The 5,081-nt window shown below is 43.4% G+C and overlaps 1 long non-coding RNA gene across 1 annotated transcript; it reads left to right on the forward strand.

Annotated features, from left to right (window-relative positions):
• The first annotated feature begins 431 nt into the window (after positions 1 to 431).
• LOC143768550 (uncharacterized) lies at positions 432 to 4,699 on the forward strand. The gene is made up of 3 exons (XR_013213937.1): positions 432 to 951; positions 3,263 to 3,324; positions 4,633 to 4,699. It is a non-coding gene; the product is annotated as an uncharacterized LOC143768550 (long non-coding RNA).
• The last annotated feature ends 382 nt before the right edge of the window (positions 4,700 to 5,081 follow it).

Genomic DNA, 5,081 nt, shown 5'->3' on the forward strand with positions numbered 1-5,081 from the left:
GTCGCTTCATCCACTACCGTAAATAAAGTTTATTCACTTGAAAGCATACTTTCTCTATTGAGTGCAGTGATTCTATATCTATTTTTGGACTTTACGGAATCTTTGGTTCCTTTTCACTTGCACCTTGTTCTACATGGTCGAGTGCTAACCATCTATACTAAAATTGGACTGTTTTCTTGGTTATCAGCACCGACCTAACTATCCATGTCGTCAGAAACCTACATGTATGATGATGCACTAGGCTCTACAATCTTATCCAGAATTAGATCTGGCACAGACTTCCTCCACATCCCTAGCAGAGATATCAAGATGAAAGACTGGGAAAAAGAGAGAAAGAGACTGATAGCATACGATTTGCATTGTGCGACATTAGGGGAGTACCATAGACAGGGCAAGATACCTCGTGGACTAAGGTGTAATCTACGACCAACTCTGTTTTCTGATAATAACAAATATTGTGCTACCTTTCAGAAAATTCTGAACAAGTGCTCGTTCGATATTATTCTACTTACAATCGAATATCTTCAAGAAGCTATCAAAGAGACTGAGGAGAAAATCTCTACAATCGAAACACAACTTACTTCAACCTTGAGCACTACGGACTTTAATACCCTGAAAAGTAAGATCGATTCAGCGCTTATAACACATCAGAAGACCTTAGAAGACAGAAAGAGGTCCAAATTTCAACGCGACACGGAAGATTACCTCAACAATAGAGTGTACCGATGGGAGGACACAGCCCAGAAACGTTATCGCCAGAGACCCCGTTACCAACAGGGAGGATATACAGCTTCAGGGGGCTCCTCTCCTGCCGGGGGTTCATCTCCAGGATCCGGGAGCGACACTGGCAGAGCTCCCCCCTCCAGAACGGCTTTTTTAGGCCAAAACACGCACCAACGAGGCGGTCGAGGAGGAGGAGACGAGAATCGACAGATGGTCCTTCGCTCGCAGGTAGGAGTCCAAACATAGTTGTGAACATTTCTGACTATTCACTTTCTCCCCTAGAGCTGAAAGTTCTTAATCTCGGTCTCTCCTTTTGTCCAACACCTAAATGGAATGCCTTCCAACTGGAGAAAGATCTCCAGCAATTCTATCGTAATATTAGATTAAAGGTACACTTTGAAAACACCTCACCACACGTACCCAACTCCCTAGGTTCCATCTCTGATAGTGAACCAAGTCCGCCCATCACAATTAGCTCCTTGGGTCTAAGGAGTCCAAGTAACTTTATGCCCCCCAGATCCAATCATGCCGTTGAGACATTTGTTGACCTGGTAGATAGGGACATCAAACAAATCATCCATACCCAACGGTTGGGCCTACTTCCCATCCGCCATAACTTATCGACACTAGAGACACAAACATTGAAGTCCCTACAGGACAATACCAACATCATTATTAAGGCAGCGGACAAGGGTGGAGCTCTAGTAGTCATGAACAAAAGCCAGTACGTGGGTGAAATAAGGAGACAACTAGCTGACACCAAAACCTATAGAAAAGTCCAATCCGACCCTACATTTGCCATACGTAGGAAAATTGACAATATCCTTAACAAACATCTAGAAAACAAGACGATTGATAACAAAACAAAAACTTTTCTAATTAACCAACACCCAGTCACCCCGGTGCTGTACACCCTACCCAAGATCCACAAAGACTTACATAACCCACCTGGTCGTCCCATTGTTGCCTCAACAGATTCCATTCTGAATCCACTATCAATATTTCTCGAAAAAATATTAACACCATACACTTACAATACCAAATCCTTCATTCTGGACACAGGCGATTTATTGAACAAAATCCGCACTCTTGACACAGTCCCACCAACCAGTATCCTCTGCACTCTCGACGTGAACAGTCTGTACACATCTATCGCTCATGAAAAGGGTATACAAGCAGTTCTACAAACTCTTGAGGAAGCAAACACTGACATAAGGTTACGAGAATTGTGTCTCGACCTTCTCAACATAGTACTGAGAGACAATTTCTTTCGTTTTGAGGACGATTTTTTTGTCCAGACGTGCGGGACCGCCATGGGCTCAAATGTTGCGCCCGCCTACGCTAATCTATATATGGACAGATTCGAGCGTGACCACATCTACACTAATCCACTATTCCAGCAGCATGCCATCATATGGCTCCGCTATATTGATGACATTTTTTGTATCTGGCTTGGAGACCCCAGTAGCCTATCTACCTTCTTCAATACCCTCAATAGCGTCAGGGAAGAACTCAAATTTACACTTTCTCATGATTTGGAGACGATTACCTTTTTGGACACAAGGGTACAGAAGAACCCCCAGGGCAAATTGACCACCGACATTTACACCAAGCCCACTGACTGTAATAATCTCCTTCGCTATGACAGCTGCCACCCCAAGTCCACAAGAGATAGTCTTCCACGGTCACAATTCAAAAGGGTTACGAGAATTGTATCCGACAGTGACACTAGAAAATCCAGATTACAGGAAATGTCAGACAAATTCAAATCTAGGAATTATCCATCTACACTACTAGCCACGGAAATGTCCAGGGCCCTCGATGACACGGGAACCAACTCTTCCACCACGAAACCACCTAGGTTACCCTTCGTTCATGACCATCACCCATCCATGAACAAAGTCCACAATTTGATTCATAAACATTGGCCTCTCCTCATGAAATCATATCCCAATATCACCATATTCAGAAATCCACCATTAATGTGTCTCAGAAGACCCCAAAACATTAAAGACAGAGTGGTCAGAGCTGACTTAGGACATACCAACAAAACATCCACACGGACCCTCACAGGACTTCGCAGAACTGGCACCTTTCCGTGTCTAAGCTGTATGAGTTGTTCAAACATCATTAAGGGCAATGAAGTCGTACACCCCCGAACTGGCAGATCATACCCTATTAAAGATTTTTTCACATGCGAAACAAACTTTGTGGTATACATAATAAAATGCCCATGTGGACTGCTTTACGTGGGGGAGACCACCCAGGCCATACGTGACCGTATTTCCGCACACAAGTCCACGATCCGATGTGGTAAGACATGGCTACCCCTACCAGCACATTTCAAAGAGGCAAAACACAACATATCTCAACTAAGATACCAGATTATTGAAAAAGTGCCAAGACCAAAGAGAGGTGGTAACCACATCCGCTTATTAAAACAAAGGGAGACGTACTGGATATACACCTTGGATACCCTACACCCCAGAGGGTTAAATCGAGAAATAGATTGGCTAATCTGATACTTTTCTTTCCTTAGACCCATTGAAAAATCATTTGAAAAATCGTATGTCTCAATCTCTTCATCCTTCCTCTGGGGCGGTAAGACCAACCTACATCCCTCTTTTCCTTCCCCCCCCCCCCCCCCCTCCCTTTTTTTTTTTTTTTTTTTTTTCTCTTTTTTTTCTCACTTTTTCCTATATTCCTTTTCTCTTTGTTTCTCCTTTTCCTTTAACCTCCCCTTTTTTGTTCATTTTCTTTTACTTCCCAATTTTGTTTTGTTTGGACTCCTACAAATGCTAATTACCATTATTCTATATTTTATTGACCAATTTATTTACTTATCTACTCATTTTTTTGTTTATTGGTTTCATTGTCTATTGTCTATCGCATTATTATACGGACCGCCTATTGTACTATATATACCGTCGATTTCACTATGTATGATCACCATATATACATTACTAACATCCCCTTTAGAAGGCTATTCCACTCTGGTCTTCATCTACTATTACCTCCCTCCTTCTCACATATCACTATAGCAGCTCAGTCGCAGACGCAGGCATGCCCTGCTGGTACAGTCCAGCGCATGCGCTATCCCCTCCGCAACCTGCCATGACAGAGAGCGGTGTTACACCACACACGCAGGCACAGGTCTCCATAGATACCAGGCTAGGGTCCGACGCAGGCGCAGTGGCGCCGCATTCACTTCCGGTCACATGACCGGACGGCACCGCATGAAAAGGATTCCCTCTCTGTTACAGAGAACTCACACGCTGCACCAGCACGCCGTTGTGCCCGCAGGACCACTGCGCCACCAATCCTAGTAAGTACGTCTCTACCACCCTTTTAAACTCTAGCGGTATTATATGCCACATTCTCACCCTTACCATTCTATTTACTACAGCCCTGTGTTCATGGTCAGGACAGCGCTACCCGGGCTCGCTACTCACATTCCGCATCCAGTGCAGCACACAATTACTGCACAAGCACGTTGTTGCTCTCGCAAGACTACTGCGCCTCCTGTCCTTGTGAGTACTATTGCATACATCCAGCACCTACCCGGCAAAATGACTCCAGCGCCAGCATGTCCCATATTCTCACCCTGACTATTTTGCCCATTGTAGCTCAATTATCAAAATCAGGACAACACTCCTTTGGCTTGCCGCAAACCCCTCCTGGATCATCCACTAAACGGGTACACACATATATATGTATATATAAGCATAATTCTTTCCCCTCTTAATTTTTTCTCCCCGCTTGTTCCCACCCCCGGTCACGTCACATTATACCATACAAGAGACGCACTACTACAAACTACATCAAGGTCACTGTTCTTAATGTTACACTTCGCCAGCAATTTCTAGGCTATCTTCTTAACTATTCTTCCCCCTCTCCTCTCACCTTTAGGAAGTATATCATCAACTTGAGATATCCCAATAAACGGTGCCAATAACCTTTCGGTGACCTTAAAGGGTATGCTCCATATCTTTTTACTCTGTATTTAATCATTTACGTTCTATACCCAGCGTCGTTTTTTGATATTGCCAGCCTAGTTGCATCTGCATATTTGCACCCTCATCAACCCGGATAGACTAGCTCTCCTATATTTTGTAAATATCTTGTATATTTGTATATGAAGCATTCTGATTGTATATATTGTTTTATATTTTTTCCAGCGACTATGTGATAAAGGCCGGAGTTCGGCCGAAACGTCAAAAATACTGTCGCTTCATCCACTACCGTAAATAAAGTTTATTCACTTGAAAGCATACTTTCTCTATTGAGTGCAGTGATTCTATATCTATTTTTGATATTATAGTTTAGATTTTACTGTGCTGGTTTGCAGGTGCTATGAG

Source organism: Ranitomeya variabilis, chromosome 4, assembly GCF_051348905.1.
Source record: "Ranitomeya variabilis isolate aRanVar5 chromosome 4, aRanVar5.hap1, whole genome shotgun sequence".
In the NCBI taxonomy this organism is placed as follows: Eukaryota; Metazoa; Chordata; class Amphibia; order Anura; family Dendrobatidae; genus Ranitomeya; species Ranitomeya variabilis.